The 20714-nt window shown below is 42.9% G+C and overlaps 1 protein-coding gene across 2 annotated transcripts in view; it reads right to left on the minus strand.

Moving 5' to 3' along the window:
• Nucleotides 1–20714, minus strand: part of VEZT (vezatin, adherens junctions transmembrane protein) — a 106333-nt gene that overhangs the window by 80106 nt on the left and 5513 nt on the right. The window lies entirely within an intron of this gene.

The raw sequence follows: 20714 nt of genomic DNA on the forward strand, positions 1-20714 counted from the left end.
AAAGATATTACACAAAAGAGCTGTAGTGAGGTCCCATAATGCTAATATTTAGAAACTTCAAAAACATCTATGCCACAGAATGGTGTATCAAATTGAAACTACAGGTTTCAAAAATAATTTTATGACAAGGTCTCACAAAATGAGCTTAAATAAAGACTGTTCATTTACTTGATAATTCATACAATTCATTTATTTACATCATTTCCCAGACATGACTGCAAATCAATGTGGTCATGTTTTACATGTGCTCATTTGTACAGGTATAGCAGATGGATAAAGTAAGATTTAACAGGAGACTATACACAGTCTGTAGTATGACTCTCAAGGCAGAATGAAAAAGAATTTACAGTGCTAAAGGCTTATTCCTGCTTCATGGAAAGAGAAGAAAACGCAAGGTTTCCAGCGTAATACATGACCATAGAAAAAGAGATGGAAAAGTTCTGCAACCTTATCTCATCCATCGCCAGACATGGAAGTGCTCTGGTACAGCATGCTGGTAAGAAGTGTCTGTTGATGCTGGCCTGCACACAGCCAAAGCTTAGGTGCTCCTGCAAGAGCACTTCAAGGACCTCTCCCTTTTAATGCTGCTGTCCCTTTTGTCCCCTCCCGCTTTAGCAGTGATACCCGTGCGGTCTGACAGAGCTGCCAAAGCAGTGCTTTAACTTTGCTGCCCCTTCCCTTCCACTGGACTGCGGATGGGGGATCAGAGGATGATCAGCGATCTAAAAGCACTGCTGAGGGCAGCACTATTGGACTCTCTTGGCAGGGCCACCGATGGGGGTGGAGGGAGGAAGAAGGACAGCTGCCCTGGGGCTCAGTGATTAAAAAAGGCCTGGTGGACTCCCAGCCACTGCTACCACTACTGGGGAAGAGGCTGGAGCTCTCAGCCCTTTGAATCACGGCCAGAGCCCCACAGAGCACGTGCTATACAGCACTGACAGCCTGGCTGTCTGGGGAAGTCTGGCCCCCAACCCTGCCACTTCTGCCCAACACACCACCCCTTCCAGGGACCCAGAGCCAGCAGCCCATCCCAGTAAGATTTTTAAATTTCTTTTACCCCTTTCCATCACCTGTCAAGCAACAAGTTACCATATTTATGTAAGTGAATCACAATGTCAAACAATTTTCGTTCTACTATTTCAAGCCAAATGAAATGTGGTCACAGCAGAAAACTACACCTAAGTTTGTTTTTTTTTTCTGTAACCTTTTCCTTGTCCCACTTGCCCATAAAGAGATCAAAGCTGGATAGGGCTGGGTAGCAGTGGTGTGAAACTCTGGCCCTGACTGAGTTTGTGGTCAATTTATTTCTACCGTATTTACATTTTTACTTGGTTATCTGATTGGACCGGGGACAACTGAAGGGTTTATTTGTGCCTTTTAAAAGAATGTCAAAGATGTCCGAACTCTATTGAAGCTCTGTTATTGTAGCTAAGTAAGAAACTAACTTATACTTTGCATTCTTTCCATCTGAAACAAGCCTCCAACAAACCATGGTCCAAACATCATAACAATCCTATGAACAGAACTCTATAAATACGCAACTGTCCACTTCACATCTGCAGATCTCTCTACTCACCAAAGTCTACTTGGGCAGCCTGAGGGGTGCAGCATACTCGGGGCTGGTGACCAGCAACCAGCAGGTAAGACGGAGCAGCAGGCTGGAGTGGGAGCTATCCAGCACCCACCCACTCACTACTCTGCTTCCTGGAATGCCGCTTGGGCAGTGCCAGCATCCCCACCATGGCCTGATTCAGCAGTACTAGCTGCGCTCCCAGCTCACGGGCTTCGAGGCAGGATGGCTCACTCACTGGCCTGAGAGACTGGGGTGGACAGGGCCCCAGCACCCCATCTCTTCACTCCACTGGGGTGCAACATGCACTGTGGCTGCCATTGCTCTCAAACCCCTGGAAGCAGCACATGATGCAAAACCCTTCCTCCACTGCCTGCCTCCACACCACCCCTTCTCCTCAAGGCCCCAAGCTTATCCCTTGTTCCACAGTCCTCACCCTCATGCAGACTCGTTTCTACAAGTCTCTGCACCCCACTCACCCACCCCCTCCTTCTCCCCTCCCACCCTCTTTGCTAGCACTTGCGAGATGGCTTGTTACTGCGGGTATAATGCAGATACACATAAAAAATTGCTAGTGGATCATGGGTCAGATGCACGGATGGGTTGATTCTGGAGGATGCCGATCCACATTTTTTATCCACCCAGGGCTCTACTTCTGAAGTAGGTACATATTATTTTACAAAACTGGGAAACTGAGGGAGACACAAGCTAAGTTCCAGGTCACACAGGAGTCTGTTGCAGAACCAGGAATACTTCTCAGCCCACCAGTTTTCCAACTGTGTGCGTCACCTTTAAAAGGGAAGGACAGCTGTGCAGTTATTAGTGTTCCTCAGAACAGAGCACCACATTTTTAAAAACATGGGTTTTAAAGATAACATGTCAGTTTAAGAAATAAAGATCCTGTTTCCATGAACAATTTTTAGCAATAAACACTATTAGGAAAAAGCATGGATTTAGCAGAGTGGAATATTTCACATGCAAACTTTTCAATACCTTCAATTTAAAATGTATAATTTCCTTCCTTTCATCTGTGCCAAAAAACTGCAATTGTCAATAACTGTTATTTATTAATATTTACTTTATAGTGATTAAAGTGACACTTTTCCATGCCAATAATTTTCTGTATAAATAGCAACAAACAGCTGATAAACATTTTGTTCCCTAACTGTGACCCTAGTGAAGAAAAGGTAAAGCCACCTGGGAGACTATGAAGTCAGGGATATTTTAACTTCCTCCAGTCCCTCTTTTATAAAAGAACCTAAGAATTGTCCCTTCTCAAAAGACATAATTTTAGAAGACCCTCCATATGAGTACTGTCAGCTTCCCTTGTATTCATAGTGGTCTACTCAAGAAAGAGAGGGTAAAAAAAAACCAAAACACTTCTTCAGATATGCATATGGTTCAGAATACAACAGACATAAGAATAGACATACTAGGTCAGACCAATGGCCCATCCAGCCCAGTATCCTGTCTTCTAACACTGGCCAAGCCAGGTGTTCAGAAGGAATGAACAAAACAAAGTAATCATCAAGTGATCCATACTGTGGCATCCAGTCCCAGCATCTGGCAGTGAGAAGCTAGGGTACCTTAGACCATGGGATTGCATCCCTGACCCATCTTGGCTAATAGCCATTGATGGATCTATCTTCCAAGAGTTTATCTAATTCTCGTTTGAACCCAGATATACTTTTGCCCTTCACAATATCCCCTGGCAATGAATTCCACAGCTTGACTGGGCTTTGTGTGAAGAAGCACTTCCTGCTGCCAATTAATTTTGTTGTGTGACTCCTATTTTCTGTGTTATGTGAAGGGGTAAATAACACTTCCTTATACAATTTCTACACACCATTTATGTTTTATAGACCTCTGTCATGTCCCCCTTTAACCACTCTATCCCAAGATTAACACTCTGCATCTTTTTAATCTTTCCACATATGGAAGCTGCTTCATCCCCTTAATTATGTTTGTTGCCCTTCTTGGTACACCTTTTCTAAATCTAACACACTGGAACCTCTTTAATCCAATAACCTTGGGAAATAGGCTACGCCAGATTATGGATTTTCCAGATCATGGGTGTTCACCAGAATGAAAGGTAAACAAAAATTCCCTACTAAAGCTTTTGTAAGTACTGTACATGTATAATGTGATAAAATAAACCCTTAATACCCTGTATTTAAACTGTTATTTTATTAGGATAATATGTAGGTAATTTAGGAGAAAACCACTAACTGTACACTACAGTGCTCTGCCACTTTTCATGTTCGCAAGCTAACTTTGTATTAGACAGTGCAGGATACATATGTATGAATAGAATTTGCTTTATTGCACCTTATTTAAACTTATTTTGTTTTTATTATCTTTGTGGTGCTCCAGCCACATGTGGGTCCGAATCATGGGTGTTCTGAGACTACAGAAACTGAGATTAAGAAGGTTCAAATGTATTGCTTGTTGAGATGAGGCACCCAAAACTGCAAGTACTATTCAATATGTGGGCATATCACAGACTTACAGAATGGCATTAAGGTATTTTTCATTTCATTATCTATCCTTTCCTAATGGTTTCTAACACGGGTAGGTTTTCTGACTGCTGCTGCACATTGAGCAGATGCTTTCGGAGAACTATTCAAAACAGCTCCAAGTTCTCTTTAATGAGGGCTAACAGCTAATTTAGATCCCATCATTTTGTGTGTAAAGTTGGGATTATGTCTTCCCAGATGCATTTCTTTTAATTGATCAACAATGAATTTCATCTCCCATTTTGCTGCCCAGTCTCCCAAATATTTAAATGCTTTGTGTTACAAGTTTAATTTTAAACATTTTGTCTTTTTGCCTGACATACAGATGGAAGAGAGTGAGCACATGACCATCTGATCCAAGACATTTTTCACTAAGTAAGTAAAATTAACATCATCCTCAGTGCAAAACCAATCAACCTTCAGTGGTCACTGCCTGTACAAATACATAACATCTCTTATGTAAAAAACTTCACAGAGCCAATAACTGAGAAAAGAAAAGATAAGTTAAGGACACTGTTGCCCTCACCCTCAACCTTAGCTACAGAACTCTCCTTTATCCCAGCTCAGGAACAAAGATCTATAGGCACTGTGATGATGTTCACTAAACATAAAATGGCCCTGGGCTCCTCTAAATATGTTTCATTAAAAGAGAAAGAATCATGAATAGAATTTATAACTAGATATTCATCTTTCTTCCTCCAAATGTTTAAAAACACTACATATGTCTATCATGTCAGAGAGAAAAATAAATCAACTTCCTCCAACCCCTTCTTCCCCCCACTGTGCTTTGGCTTTTGTAAAGAGGCTCAAAATGGCCTCAGATCAAGAGGCTATTAAAATCATCCATGTCAATCTCATTCAGCAAGTGACAAGAACATCAAACAGATTCCACTATATATATATGTAAATAGAAAAAAAAAGGTCCCTGGAAAAATGAACAAGTTCCAGACTCGTAACAAAGGAGGATTTATCCAGCTAGTTTTCAACTAGTGGTCTGTGGACGCCTGCAGATCTGCATACTATGCACAGGCGCCAACTCCATGGGTGCTCCAGGGCTTCTCCTCTCCCACCATGCCTCCTACCAGCAGTGGACCCCATCAATCAGCTTGATCCTGTCCTCATCCTCTCACCCAGAGCCTCTGGAATGCTGCCGAATAGCTGATGGCAGCAGGTGGAAAGGCGCTGGGAGAGAGGGGGGAAGGGAGGAATGGGAAGTGGGCTGGACCTGGACTACACATGGCTCAGATGCCAGAATTAGAAGTTTTTGGTCCTTCCCCTTCCAGCTGCTGAGACAATGCGGGGCAGGGGGGAGGGGCAGGTGTTAAAAGCATCTCTCTCCAACACCAAGTCTGGGGTCCTTCCCACCCGTGAGAAAAGCAGAACATGAGAAGAGGGAAGAAAGGTGGGAGAACAAAGCAGCACCTCCCTCTGAAGATACCATGGGGCAGGAACAGCACGGTGGCCCTGAGGCTGAGTGCAAGCAAGGGAAAATATCACCTGTCCTTCAGATTGTGCTCCGCCGCAACAGGGAAGAATCAGTTGACTATGGGGCACCCTCAGACAAGGAAGCAGAGTAGGGGCAGGAAGAAGTGGGCTGGGGTGGGGCTTTGGGGAAGGGGTGGAGTGGGGACAGAACTGAGAATGGAGTGGGTGTTGAGCACTCCTAGGAAATCTGGAAGTCGGCGAGTCTGATACTATGCCTAAGGGATCTGCAAAAGGTTGTTGTCATCATAGGACAGTGGTTTCTACTTGCAGTCGGCAGAGCTCTGGGGGTCCTCAGACTACTTCTAAGATTTCCAAAAGGGTACACACCTCTGTTTAAAATTGGGTTTGGAGTCTGCCAATTAAAAAAGATTGATAAATATTCCAACAATATGGCTAATGTTAACCTTCCTCTATTTATAGTGGTCTACTCAAAAAAGAGAGAGAAAAAGCATTTCTTCAGATATCCATATGGTTCGGAATACAACAAACATAAGATCTGTCATGAATTTATTTCAACTCTTCAGCAAAAATTCCTTCTAGAGTATTTTTAAAAAACTTCCTTAAAATGGCAGAAAGAAGTCTTGCTGAAGCAAATGAGTATTTTACTAGCTTACAAAATGTAGTTATAGAGGAAAATTACTAATTGGAAAGTGAAGTAGACATCAACAGTAACAGGCTAGAAATGTTGTTCAATCTCAAAACTAATATGGCCTTCCAAGTAAAAAGTGTATATGATCCTGGACATTTGTATATGCAATTCATCTGTGAAGTGGTTCACAAATCTCTGCACGAGTTATGGATAACCGATCCAGACCTAATAAATCTTTAAAATAAAGGATTACATTGCCATTAATTCTTGCTAGCATAACAACATATGAAGCAAGTCAAGGAGAACGAGACTAAATTACTACCGTTGTAGGTAAATGATTTGCTGCTTCAAAAGACTACTTGCCATTTAGCAAACACTTATTTCAGTCATTGTTTTTATACAAACAGCTTAACCACTTGCTGTTATACAGTGTACATCTCTGTAACATGGTAGCTACCGTTACTTTTACTTTCATTTCCAACGTACATCCTCAGCCATTAGCAATTTAAATCAAACTATATGCACATATTGGCATGTTCTCCCTGAATTAATCACGACACTGGCTCATTGTTCACTCACTACCTGAAACTCAAACACAAATTCTAACAAATTCATGAGTCTATCTCTAAAGCATCTCAATTCAAAGCTCTGTGCAGACAATCCCTTCACCCACAATGATGGATACGGTACAGGACTCTGGAGTAGACAAGTGACTCAGCTCCTTGTGGTGAATTTTCCATTGCAACAGCTCTATAGCATTTTCTTTAGGTGCCCTTCCCATTAAAGTAGGGTACTTCAAACGCAGGCAGATCTGGAATGCATCATACAGTCGTGAGTTAATTAGTAAGAAGGTAGCCTTCCTTCTGAGTACCGCATTCCACACAAGCAGAAATGTTAAATTTAACAGGAACACTAAAATGTAATGTTAAAATTGTTTGAAATGTCGTGCAAGCATGAAAACTCAGGAGAGGAAGAAATAAGCTTAATATTGGGACCTGCTTTAGCTAAAACTAATTTGGTATGCTAACCAGTATATGGATACACAATAAACTGTAACAGCTCATATACGAGCCTTCTAACAGCACACTGGCACTATGTCCAACGTTTGGATTAGACTTGCTTTAAGAGTGGCTAGTCACCATTCCTATCTTTACCAATACAGTGCCAACCAGGAGGGAAATAACTGATGTAACTGCCTCAATAGCACACTTTTTCTAATACCATCACAAGACATGAATGCCCTTACTTAGATGGGCTGCCTGGTCTACTTCCTTTACTACACTGTATGAAAGTAAAGTTGGGCAGAACCTATCTACCTATACAAATGATACTGCACATACTGAGGAAGGAGACATGCTTCTTCCACATGGAGTGTAGGTGTACTCGGTAAGTGAGGTAATATCTTTTACTGGACTGACTTGTCGGTGAGAGAGACAAGCTTTCAAGCTTACACAGGTTTCTTTTGCAGGTGCAAGAAAGACATTCTGGGGCTATAGCTAAATACATGAGGAAAGAGCTTGTTTAGTATAAGTAGTTAGACTAAGTCTAAGGGACCACTCAAGGCAGTCATTTACCCCAATGCAGTACCTAGAATAGTCTCTCAGAACACATTACAACTAACAGATGTTGATTCAATAAAAGAGATTACTTCGCACCCTCCCCTTGTTTCTCTAATGCAACTGCTGTGATATGGTAGTAAAAACACCAGAAACTGCTACCACCGCGGCTATGTCTACATTGCAGCCTTCAGCATCCACACAGCTGTGCCACTACAGCCTTACTGTCGCAAGGCACACAGTGTAGCCATTTGTTGTCAGCAGGAAAGCGCTCTCCTGGGGACTGAATAAAAACACACCCCACGATGGACAGTAGCTTTGTCACCGAGTGAGCATCTCCCATTGACAAAGCACTGTCCACACCAGTGCTTTCCAGCATTATAATTTGTGTTGACCTGGGATGTGTTTTTTTTTCACACCCCCGGCCAACAGAAGTTAACAAATAATGTGCAGTGTAGACACAGCCCTTGTTTTCATTCAGGCCCTCATCTCAGCAGCTGAAGTGGGATTTTGTTGCTAAAATGCTCTAACATACACGGGGGATGAACTGAGCTGGGGTTTGGAATAAACCAACTGAAGAGAAGGGAAATGTGAATCAGATCTTTAACTGCTGACTCAGATCTACCACAAAACAAATTTTTTCAGTAGGAAACAAAAGATTAAAACTGCTTACCTTTCCGGAACAAGAAAAGAGTTTTTTTAATTCTGATCTTTTTATTCTGATGGGCAGGGCCTGCCCCTTTGTGGTAGTGGCAGGGGGGAGAGGCAACTGTTGCCTGTGGCAGCAAGGGGTGCAGGGGCAACTGTGTGGAGGAGTTGCTGGGAGGCTCCATGTCAGGTGATGAGGGCAGCCAGTGAGCTCCTGGCTTGGTAAGGCAGCCAGTCTGGTGCCCACTGTGCTGGCAGCAGAGGGATCTCTCACAGGGATGTGGGGGTGTTAACCGGCACTGAGTGCATAGGCCAGGTGAGACTTACTGGCGGTGGCTCTGTGGGCATGGGCTGAGGGCTGTGGAAGAAGAGTGTGCGTGCAGCCAGGTTTTATGGGTTTTATGCTGGATACGAGTGGCTGCACTCTGGCCGGACCCCACCCTGGCTGTGGACCACCCCCCGGCAGCCTCCTGCTCTGCTAGCGGCCCATTGCAGCTGGAACTGACAGTCCTTGCCTCTGGTCGGTGGGAGGGGCAATCCCAGCTGAGATATGGTGCCTGGGCAGCCAACCTGCCCAGGGAGGAGCCTGGGGTGAAGTGAGGAATGAGGCTTCTCTGGGTGCTGCACAGCTGACTCCCCACAGGAAACTAGTAGGAGCACTAGGGGGTGTGCACTCCTCTCCCCTCATATTCCGACCAACACTGCTCAGTAGGGTGTCCCTATCCACCCCTCCCTGGGTATCTCCCCCCGCCCTTCCTCCTGACCTGAGCACCAGTTGCCCCAGCGCTCCCTCCTGCCACCAGCATCAGTCGGGAGAGGAGGGAGAGAGGCTGCAGTCATGGGGTGGAGGTGGTGCACAGGTGTAGTGGGAAGAGGGGAAAGGGGGAGGGTCTGCGGGAGCTACAGTTGGGGACGGTCCTCCAGGGAATGTTTGCACTGACTACAGTGGGACACGCAAGGATATGGGCTGAGGGCGAGCTGGGGAAGGGGGAAGGAGCACAGAGGTGTCACACTGATTGTAATGGGAAGCAAGAGCTGGGCTGGCAGTGAGCTGGGCGTGCCCCTGTAGTCAGGGGATGGGGTTGTGGGAGGGGCTCTGGGGTACAGATGTGTATCTGGAAAAAGGGAAGCAGGCTGGGCTACAGGGGCTGCAGTTGGGGGAAGGGGTGGGGAATGTTCACACTGACTACAGTGACACAGATGGACAGACACCCTGATGGATGGATGCCTCTCTTTATATAATAGTATAGATGTCACTTCTTATGTGCCAAGCTTGAAAGGGAAGATCATTTCAAATAAGCTAATTGAGGAAACCAGTCTGATGTAATGTGATTGATTGGCATCTCCCACGAAAAGGAAGGAAGGGAGGCAAAGGTTATAAAAATTTTGATCATGCAACTTCCAAATACTGTATCCAACAGAGCCAAGGAAAATCTAGGTAAGTGTCATGCTCTATATCTATTAGCTGAGGTGCTACATAAAATGTAATAGAATTCTTATCTTCTTTTTTTGTAACTGAGGCTATGTCTACACTACAGCTGGATTGACACTAGGCTGCTCAGTGAATCAGGGGCAATTTAGTGGGTCTGGAGAAGACTTGCCAAATCAACCACAAATAGCTCTCCAGTCAACCCTGGTACTCCTGGTACCAGAAGTGTAAAGTAAGTCAGTGGGAGACAGACAGTCTCCCATCAACCGAGCACAACACAGACCTTACAGTAAGCTGATCTAAACTGCATCGACACCATCGCTATTCACATAGCTGGAGTTGCATAACTTAGGTAGACTTAATGCAGTAGCGAATTCACTGCCATATGACGAAAACATTGTAGCTACTTTTAAATGGTACTAGTTCATTATCAGTAAAAATAGTAGTAAATGACATAATCATCTTCACTTTGAATTTCAATGAGAACAACTCCTAAGTGTGTAAGTCACTGGAAGATAGTTGTAAGGAACCTAGATCCTATCAGTTTTTTATTGCACTGGATCTCAACTGTTTTTCTTTTGCAACCCCTAAAATGTAGGTGGTCCGTCGTGTCCAACGATGACGTTTTGAGCTGGCACAGGCTCATCGGTTGTGGACTCACATGTGGCAGTCTTAATACCTTTTGCAAGGCCTATCTTGATTCCTTTTCTCCTGGGAGAGTTCACTGTAGAGGAGTTGCTTAGGGATTCTTGACTCCTCCATTCATATGAGATGCCCTGTCCAGTGAAACTGGGATTTCAGAATCATGCCTTCGATGCTTGTGGTTCCTGCTCTGCCCAGGACTACCAGGTTCGTAACTCTGTCCTGCCATCGAATGTGCAGTATTGACCTCAGGCTGCGTGGGTGGAAGCGCTCCAGCAGTTTTATATGTTTTCTGTACAAGGTCCAGGTTTCACAGCCATACAGGAGACTGGTCAGGACTACAGCCTTGTACACTTCCAGTTTTGTAGACTGTCTGATATTGTGCTGATTCAACACTTGTGCTCCCAGACGTCCTAGTGCCCGGCTGGCCTGGCAGATTCTGGCATTGATTTCTTTGTCAAGGGAGCCATCAGTGGCTATCACACTGCCAAGGTACTTGAACTTCTCTACTGTTTTTAACTCTGTTCCTTCAATAAACATTGAAGCGGGGAGAGCAGCAGATCCTGGTGCAGGTTGAGACAGTACCTCCGTCTTTCCTAGGCTGATGGTCAAACCAAACAGGCGAGTGGCATCAGCAAACTTGTTGACGATGAGCTGGAGATCAATATTTCCAATGGAACTGCAGATCCTTTGGGAATCTGTTCTCTGTACAGATAGTTGAATTCTGTTCAATTGTTTTTTGTTTTTTTTTCTTTCACTTTTTCCACAGACTCCTTAGATACTCTCCACGGACCTGGAGGGGTTTGTGAATCCTATGTTAAGAACCATTGCTCTGTTGTGTTTTGACCATAACCAATGTAAAATATGTATCATATTTTTGACTGCACCAAGTTTCATTATATTTTCTTCTGGTGCATTTTGTGAAGGTTTTTATTATAATACATTCATTATGGATGGATCTGTCAGTTTCCATTAGCTTGGCCTAACAGGAGCTATTCAATTGCCAAGAAGTCCCATTGTTTTTTAAGTTTGAAAAAAAGCAGTGTTTTATAGTGAGTAGATGTATAAGATTAAAGGCTATGTCAAAGAACTGAAAATGAATAGCCTGGGGAAACGGGGCAAGAGGTTGAGGCCACTTGGAGAAAGGAGTGGTAAGAATCCCTATGATTTAGTTTAGTGCATGTTAGTCAGACCTCTCATTTATGGTATGAATGGCAAAATGTTCAGCTTCCCAGTTCTCTCACTCATAATCTCAAAAATAACATTTGGGCTACTATAGATACCATTAATGGCATAAATGTATTTATGACTGGGGGCAAGGACATAAATATTATCCAATTTTAAATAATACTGACCCAATGTGTGACTTGAACCATACTTTTAGTAACCTCTATTTTAAAAATAGTGCACACATAATGATTTGTAATGTCATACATGTTACTGCAGGACGTTCAAAAACTTTTTACATCTTCTATTTCCTCACACTTTATGTGTGTGTTTGTACCACTGTCTTCCCGACTTTCACTCCTGAACCTTCTCCTTATGGAGAATTTTAGGGGGACTTATCCAACATTTCAAGATTACATATAATTTGCTGTTTAGATATGAGTTGTTCATTTTTGGGCTTTTAGATGTTCACTGTTTATCAAAAATAATCAGTTTTCTTTTTTTTTTTTTAAACCTTGCAGTTATAGCGTTGGGAGCCACAAAGTCGTCTTTAAAGAGCCACAGGTTGCAAAGCCCTGAACTAGGACGTTCAGCTGTATAGTGTGTATATCACAATATCTCTATTTTCTGATGGGACAATAAACAATGTAAGGTAAACAATAATATAATAAGCTTCACTTCAATGGGTGTAGGGTTTATTTTATGAGTAGATTCCGATATAAACTGCATTTGTCTCTGAAGATGTCTCACTTTCAGGACACTAACTGAGACCATCTACATCACTTGCTGCCTTTTGTTCCCAAAACAGGTTTAAAAGTAAGTTTGTTCTCTATTTGAAAAATAGTTAAACCTCTGATTCTCACTTCACAATTTGCTTGAACATATCAAGGTTCAACACTGTACATCTATACTTCTGTAATAATAAAACACTGATATTACATACATGAAAAAGATAACTTTACTGTGATAACTGCCAGTTGTGTGTTTTAGAAACTGAAAACAACTCTAGGAATACCAAGAAATTAGATGTTATTTTCCTTTGATGCCCATATGTAATTCATATTGATGAATTGCCTCTCTTTCCATTCCAATTTGCCTCTAACACTCCTGTGGAAGCCATGTCTGCTGTCACCAGCAATTAATTGGTTAAACACTGTCTAAACTGCAAAGATCAAGTCTGAGCCTTGTGTGCAACTGAAATGCAGGTCAAACTTATAGTAAAAAAAAATTAAATGAGTAATAAACATAAAAGTTAAAGATAGATGAGAAATCCAACAATTGTGTAATGTTGCGACACAGGAAGATTATTACAGGAAGGAGGCTCCTCACAAGCAAACCGTAAACCAAAAGTGAGCTGTGTCCCCAGCAATATACAAATCTTTGACAGCTTTTCATAATGATCAAATTGCACTGTAGTGTTCTCTGTAAATTATGGGAAATAACCTTGCAATAACAAATAAGACTATCATGTTAAAAGATGTCCTTGACTTATCACAATAGCAGCTAAAATCAGAGCCACACCCAAGTTATTTCTGTTGATGCATCATGAGACAAATGACTCAGGGCTTCTCCAGCAAAACTCTAAAGCAAGAGATTCTCCTCAATAAAACTAACATTTTCTATTATCACAAATTCACTACCTAGAAAAATCTCCTCCAGCCCCAACCTTTTAAGTTTTTTAAATGTATCATCTTAAAATAACATTAATATATTTCCGAGACTAACATGTTTTAAGAGCTTTTCTTAAAACACTGGAATGTTTTCCCCCAAAGCTGAAGATGCTCATAAATGAAGAGAGCACTACCAGAGATTACCTCATCTACAATACTGGCTTACACAGCATTAAGTATCACAATATTAAGGCATTTGCACCATAGTGACAGCAAAGGGTAAGAGAAGCAATGGCCAATTTCAAATTATATTTAAAATAAAAGTTAACAACTCACAGATAATGCAGTCTTTGTCTCCTGGAGAAGGGAATTCCATTTCTCTCTCCTATACTCTTCCCATGTGCCTGTGAGAATCTCCCCCACCTCCCTGTCTCTTTCCACTCGTCCCTCCAGGATGACCCAAGCAGAGGATAAGAAGTAACAGTCAGTGTAATTGCACCTGCGCTCCTGCCCAGTAGCATTTTCCTGGCTGCATCAGTAGAAGCAGTCTGAAACTTACCAGGATGGTGCAATTGTCCTGACTAATGTTGCTTTATAACTGGGGGAAGGGAAATGTGGATGATAGATTGTTAAATGCTTTTAGAAAGACAGTGCTTAAAAGAATTACTGCACATGACCATTAGATAAAACCCAGTATGAAGGTTTTCCAAGCAACATTATTTAAAACTACTGGATACATCTTGACTCGCAGTTATCTCTTCATTTCATATGACTGTTATCCAGACAATCACTCGCAAAAGAAGGATCATATTAGACAATGACTTTCACACAGAAATAGAAAGTCATTTAAATTTTCTACATCATTTTGTCTATAACTAGTATTATACAGGACTTGGTTTCCTTAGTACTTTAGCAGAAAAGCTACAGCAACATGTAGTTAAAACACAACGTTCAAAGCAGTCCTTATCAAAACAAAAAGCAGTCAAGTAGCACTTTAAAGACTAGCAAAATGGTTTTTTAGGTGAGCTTTCGTGGGACAGACCCACTTCTTCAGACCATAGTCAGACCAGAACAGCCTCAATATTTAAGGCACAGAGAACCAAAAACAGTAAGCAAGGAGGACAAATCAGAAAAAGATAATCAAGGTGAGCAAATCAGAGAGTGGAAGGGTGGGGGGGAAGGTAAAGAATTAGATTGAGCCAAGTATGCAGAAGAGCCCCTATAGTGACTCAGAAAGTAACAGCCGAGCTGGCTTTTATATTCAAATTCGGCACATTAACACATGGTTTAAATCGTGATGGGAACTTTCTGAGTCACTATAGCGGCTGGTCTGCATACTTGGCTCAATCTAATTCTTGACCTTCCACCCCACCCTTCCACTCTCAGATTTGCTCACCTTGATTATCTTTTTCTGATCTGTCCTCCTTGCTTACTGTTTTTGGTTCTCTGTGCCTTAAATATTGCATCTGTTCTGGTCTGGCTATGGTCTGAAGAAGTGGGTCTGTCCCACGAAAGCTCACCTAATAAACTATTTTGCTAGTCTTTAAAGTGCTACTTGACTGCTTTTTGTTTTGATAGTGTATAGACTAGCACGGCTTCCTCTTTGTTACTCTTAAAGCAGTCCTTAGATCTATTTACCTCTCTTCTCATTATTCTGGGAAAGTCTCTGATACACAACATATCTTGTGTATCTAACAGCACTGGAAGGGTTAAATGAGTTCCATACTATTGTAAATGTGAGAAGATAAAGCTGTTGGAATGTTTCCTTACATAGAAACAGCAGGTGGTTGTCTGTTATTGCCACCACCCACGTGCCTTATAAAGAAATGTTAAGATAATATATATTTTTGCAATATACTCATCCCTCGCTATACAAGCACAATTGGTTCCCAACTTTCTGCTCGTAGGCGAAAACTCATAAGAGGGATACTAAATTACCATTAAATCCACGTTGAAGTCTCTGATTGGTTCCTAGTGCTCCTAACTCGGCAAAGGAGTGGCAGGATGTGGCGCTGCTTTTGAAAGGTAAGTGAACCTTGGGTAGGGAGGGGGTTAGAGGGGGTTAAAGGCTGGGGGCAGTTTGGGGCCATGAGCAGGAGGGAGGGTTAAAACCTGGGCGGCTCCAGTGGAGGAGGTGGTGGCTTGTTCCTCCAGGCTGCAGCGGCGGTACAGCCGGGGGGGTGTGGCGGGCCGGAGGGTTCAGGGACCAGGCTGGGGTGGGTGTTGCATGCTGGTCAGGCTGGGGAGTGTGTGGGGAGCTGCTGTCGCCAGGGTAATGTTGGGAGTGGGTCGGGTTGGTGCTGTGCGTCTCCCCACCCCCCAGTCAGGGACCCCGCAGCTGGCTCATATAAGTGGGGGAAATTCACCCACTTTGTGAACAAAGATAGGAGTGTGAGTCCCTCATTTTAGTGAGTACTCGTAAGTAAAGTACTTGTTAAAGGAGGGATGAGTGTACTAGACAGGGCTCTCAAATTCATTTGCACTGAGGCCACATAATACTCTTTCCCCGCTTAAAACAGGGGCTGCAGGGTACAGTCTGAACAGCTCAAGGAATCCTTCATGACAAAGACATAGGTGAAGAATTATAATCTGAAAGAGCATGAAGTGCATCATGGATAGAGGGCAAAAGGCATAGGGACAGGTAAAGGAGGATACTGTTGGATGTTCCTACATTAGCCCCAGGCACAGGCTCTGAGAACTTTAGGGATGTGCAAACACTTAACCCCACATTCCTTACACCAGAAACACAAATGAGTAAGAAGTTGTGCAGCAACTCAGTGAGCTCGACATTTTTTAAACTGGAGCCTACTAAACCACTCCCGCCTCTACCCAGTCAGGGAGCCTGAGCTGGATTTCCAGCCCTGAGGTGCTCCCTCCCCTCACAAGGCTCTTGCACCAGCTTCCCAGATCTGGTATGAGGGGGAGGAGGGATGAAGCACAGTGCTGTGTGGGGGAACACAGCACTAGAAACCACTCGTGAGATTTTCCCCAATGTTCCCATTGGCTGAAATCTGGCCAATGGGAGCAGCAGAGGGCAGGACCTGGGGAGGTGGCGGGGAGCATGGAGTCAAGTAAGCGCCTCCCTCATACCCCTCATAACCAGATCCTGAACCCCCATCCCCATCATGTACCCCCCCCCACCGCCCAGCTCTCCTACTGCCAGTCAGCTCTTGAACCCTGCCTCCTGCCCAGCTCTCCCAGGACCAGTCAGCTCATGCACCCCTCTCCCACTCAGCATCTGCTCCTGCACCTCCTCCCCTCCCTCCCCCATCCAGACACTGTACTCCCAGCCTGCTCGTGCACCCTCCCTTACTCCTTCATCCTCCTTCCTGGCCAGAGTCTGCACTCTCCCTTGCTACTTCACCCTCCCCCGGTCAGATATCCTGCCCCCACCCGGCTCCTGCACCCACTCTCCTGGGAAGACGTCTACTGCTGAGCCCACTGCCTTCCAGACCTCCCATCCTCAGTTCTCTCCTGAATCCTTCCTCCTGGCCAGACACCTCACCCCAAACTCACTCCTGCACCCTCCCACCCTTCCAGATGCCCCACCTTTAGCTTGCTTCTACACCATCTGTCCTGGCCAGACCTCCTCTCCCAGCCTGCTCTAGCACCCTACCTCCCACCCAGACCTTCATCCTCACTTCCCATCTTTACCCTGCTCCATGGAAGCCCCTTCCAACAGAGTGCAGCTCATCTTTGGCCCCACCCTAGAGCCAGTGGGGGGAGGGCTCTCAAAATCTAGTAACCCCCAGGACCCCAAAGAGTTAATCTGGCCTGTGGAAAGCCCTGAAGCTTGGTCATCTATGCCTCCTCTCCCCTCCCCGCAACCCCCTCATTGGGCTGGAGCATCACAGGCCTGAGATATCTCAGCTGGGGGCTACATCAGTGAAAGCTGGGTTTTTTTTGGTGCCTTTTATGCGTGTAGCTCCCAACTGACTTTTCTGTACATCAGTGCCCCCTCAACTCAAAAAAAGATTCCTCTCCCCTGCTATAAATAAAGACCACATTGAAGCCTTTTTTTTTTTTTTTTTTAACATAAATTCATACTTTACTTTATTTAAAATTTATTTAATTTATTTAAAGTTTGGTAAACTAACATGATAAAGTTAAAGCACTTAATCTGTTTAATTATTTTGATTATTAATATTTCCTTTCTTATCAATTATATAGGCCCCCTTATGTTATAGCTCCAGCAGCCTTCTATGAATAGTTTAGTATTTAAGATCAAAACAAAAAAGCAGTATAGTAGCACTTTAAACACTAACAAAATAATTTATTAAGTGAGCTTTCGTGAGACAGGCCCACTTCTTCAGACCATAGCCAGAGCAGAACAGACTCAATATTTAAGGCATAGAGAACTAAAACAGTAATCGAGGTTGACAAATCAGAAAAAAAATCAGAAAGAAATGATTTGTCAACCTCAATTACTGTTTTGGTTCTCTATGCCTTAACCATTGAGTCTGTTCTGGTATGGCTATAGTCTGAAGAAGTGGGCCTGTCCCACGAAAGCTCACCCAATAAATTATTTTGTTAGTCTTTAAAGTGCTACTAGACTGCTTTTTTGTTTTGATAGTATATAGACTAGCATGGCTTTCTCTCTGTTCCTAGTATTTAAGGTATTTAGAGATAAGCTAAGGCATTTTGTCATCATGGGTGTTTGACTGGTGGTCCACAGAAAGATTTGTATTGAGCAGGGTGGGCCACAGAACAAAAATTTTGAGAACCTCTGGTCTAACTCAAGCTAACACCTTCCGAGTCTGCAGATGGCTTTAAACAATAGCTCTAACTAAAGACCTGCTATCCATCTCTGTTTGTATTAACTCTGAATCCCAACAATCAATTAATTCTCTACATTGTTATCTATTTCACCATTAAGCAAAACACGTTAGAGGGACAATTCCATTACTATGATTAAGGCCTGATTTACACCGTAAAGTTCCTACTTGGTTATAGGAATAAGGGGATTTCAAAGTGTGCGGGGTCCTTCCGAAAAGAACCCTGTGTAGCGAAGCCACACGTGATCGAAAGCGGCACTTTCAAAGTGCTGCAGCTGTCATTATGCTAATGAGATGCTGCATATTCATTGCAGCACCTCATTAGCATATCCTGAAGTGTCTCATTGGGGGGTGCTCGTGTAGACCCAGCCTAAGTAAACAAAATTTGAGAAAAGTCATTTTTCCCTTCTTTCAATTATACTAATCGTAGATGCTGCTTGTGAGAATGGTAGGTAAAACATTTTTGACAGAACTGTAAATTTTAACTTGGCTTTATTTTGCAAGTGACATCTTGCAATGGGTGTGTAAAATGCAACAAGAGCAGGAACTATCACTTCCTTATTCTATCAAGTATTTGGTGTTCTAACAGTCCTACACTTCCAAGAGTCTATGACAGCATAAGACTATTACAGCTAGTGTGTTCTCAGCTGCTATTGTTAAAATTGTGAGAATGTTGCATACCAACCACTTTTCCATTCCTTATACCCTTCTGAGACCTTTTTGTCTCGCTGAAGATTTCTAGATTTGGTTTCCGTCAAAAAGAGAACTGAAATTTTTTGGATTCATACATTCAAATGTTTTTGAATGAGAAGGGTAGTGCACACTTTCCACACAGTAGTAAAAAATTTGGACTTGTTTTTTTGAAAAAACAAAAGCAAAAGCAACTGTTCTAGCACACTGGAATTAGGAGGGGTAATAATTTTCAATGGGCATTACCTGAGTGTGTTGATAAAAAGTGTTGTTGACTAAGCAAGTGATGAGAATTTGGAAAATTCACCACAGCCATGTCTATACTGCCTCTCCCTTTCAGAAGGGGCAGGCAAACATGGTCGATCGAAAACGCTAATGACGTGCTGATATGAATATTCAATGTCTTATTTGCATAATGACAGCCACTTGCTGTGTCGAAAGTGATGCTTTTGAAATGTAAAATAGCCAAGTAGATGGATTCCTCCAAAAGGAAGCCCCGTTTTCAAAATCACCCTTCTTCCCTAAATCAATGAAGATAGACCACACTAAAATATCCTTTTCCTTATATCTCACGTGAATAACAAGATCGTGCCTCATTCTAAAAATCTGAGGAATCCCTCGAAACCTTACAAAGAGCAGATGCCTTCTATGCTTTACAAAACATGCAAGGATCCCGACTTCAGCCATATCTGTCCCTATTAAGTCACAGCAATATATTTCACTACTCGGCTAAATCAGTGTGATAGAGTCCCCTGGATGAAAACTAAACTGTATGATTTCTGAGCCCTCTCTCACACATCAGCCTATGTACTACTCTCATACTGTGATACTCTGACAAGCTACAAAACTCTCGCAGGTACGGCGCTTTAGGGATATTAATGGTTCACCAGTTTCATTACCTCCCCAGCAGCCCCCCTTTAATTCATTAACAGGTTAAATGGTAGGTTAGCCTATCATTTAACCAGTTAACCAATTAACCAGGATTTTACATCCCTACTGTACTTACACATACAGAAACATCCAGCTAGGTTATATAAATGTTTCTCCCAGCCACTCATGAACCAATAACACAGATGTGCCAGCCAATTTCATGCACTTTCCCAGCCTTATACCCCAGAACTGTACCATCTTGACCTGGTCAGAAAAATGACCAGTGTACATTTCTTACCCGGTCCATCCCTTATTCCATGTAGACAGGACACATGCTAGCCTTTATAAACTGAGCTGAGATTTCCCAAGCACTTTTACCAAACTACACCATTCAAGGCACAATATACAGCAGGTCTGTGAACTACAGAAAGATAGATTTTAAGCAGTGTTCCCTTTAAGATGTGTGCTTGTGTGGCCACTCAGGGGAAATTTAAATGACACTCAGCTAATTAGCAGAGAACTCACAACTAGGCTTTAGGTTGCTATTGATGATGCATATTCACACATACCTCGGTGCACATAAAAAAAATTATTCTGACCATGGATGGAAAAAAATCCAAACACGAATGGAAGAGACTAGTGGAAATATTGCCATTTTAAGTTATTACATCTGACAGGCATAGACATTACATATGGTTACCTAAGCAATAAAAAGATTCTCACACTGAGTTTTACAAACTAAACAAGATTTGCATAAAGCAGTGTCTCATCCTGACAGATGGTATAGGTCTTCCATACACAGGCTGGAACAGCTTTCAAGCCTGAGACCATACTTCCCAGTTCAAAGTCTTCATGCTCCGGATGTGTTTCCAGGTGTTGAATTGTGGGTGGGTAGTGAAGCCAAACCATAATGTCACATGCCATGTATAGTTTCTTCCAGATTGCTGGAAAGATCTTTTGATGTGAGAATCGGGCAGCCCTCACTGTCTACATGTTCTCTATGAGAAGTCTTCTGGGATGGATCAATCCCCTTTAGTCTTTGGTCTTTAGTGAGTGCATCTGAGCTACTCCACTGTTGTACCTAAAAGGCTGATTGTGGGTGTTCCCAATCTCACAACATATTTCAGTAAAGCACATAGCAAAACTTCGTAACTTCACATGCAACAA

This window comes from Carettochelys insculpta, chromosome 1 (genome assembly GCF_033958435.1).
Source record: "Carettochelys insculpta isolate YL-2023 chromosome 1, ASM3395843v1, whole genome shotgun sequence".
Lineage (NCBI taxonomy): Eukaryota > Metazoa > Chordata > Testudines > Carettochelyidae > Carettochelys > Carettochelys insculpta.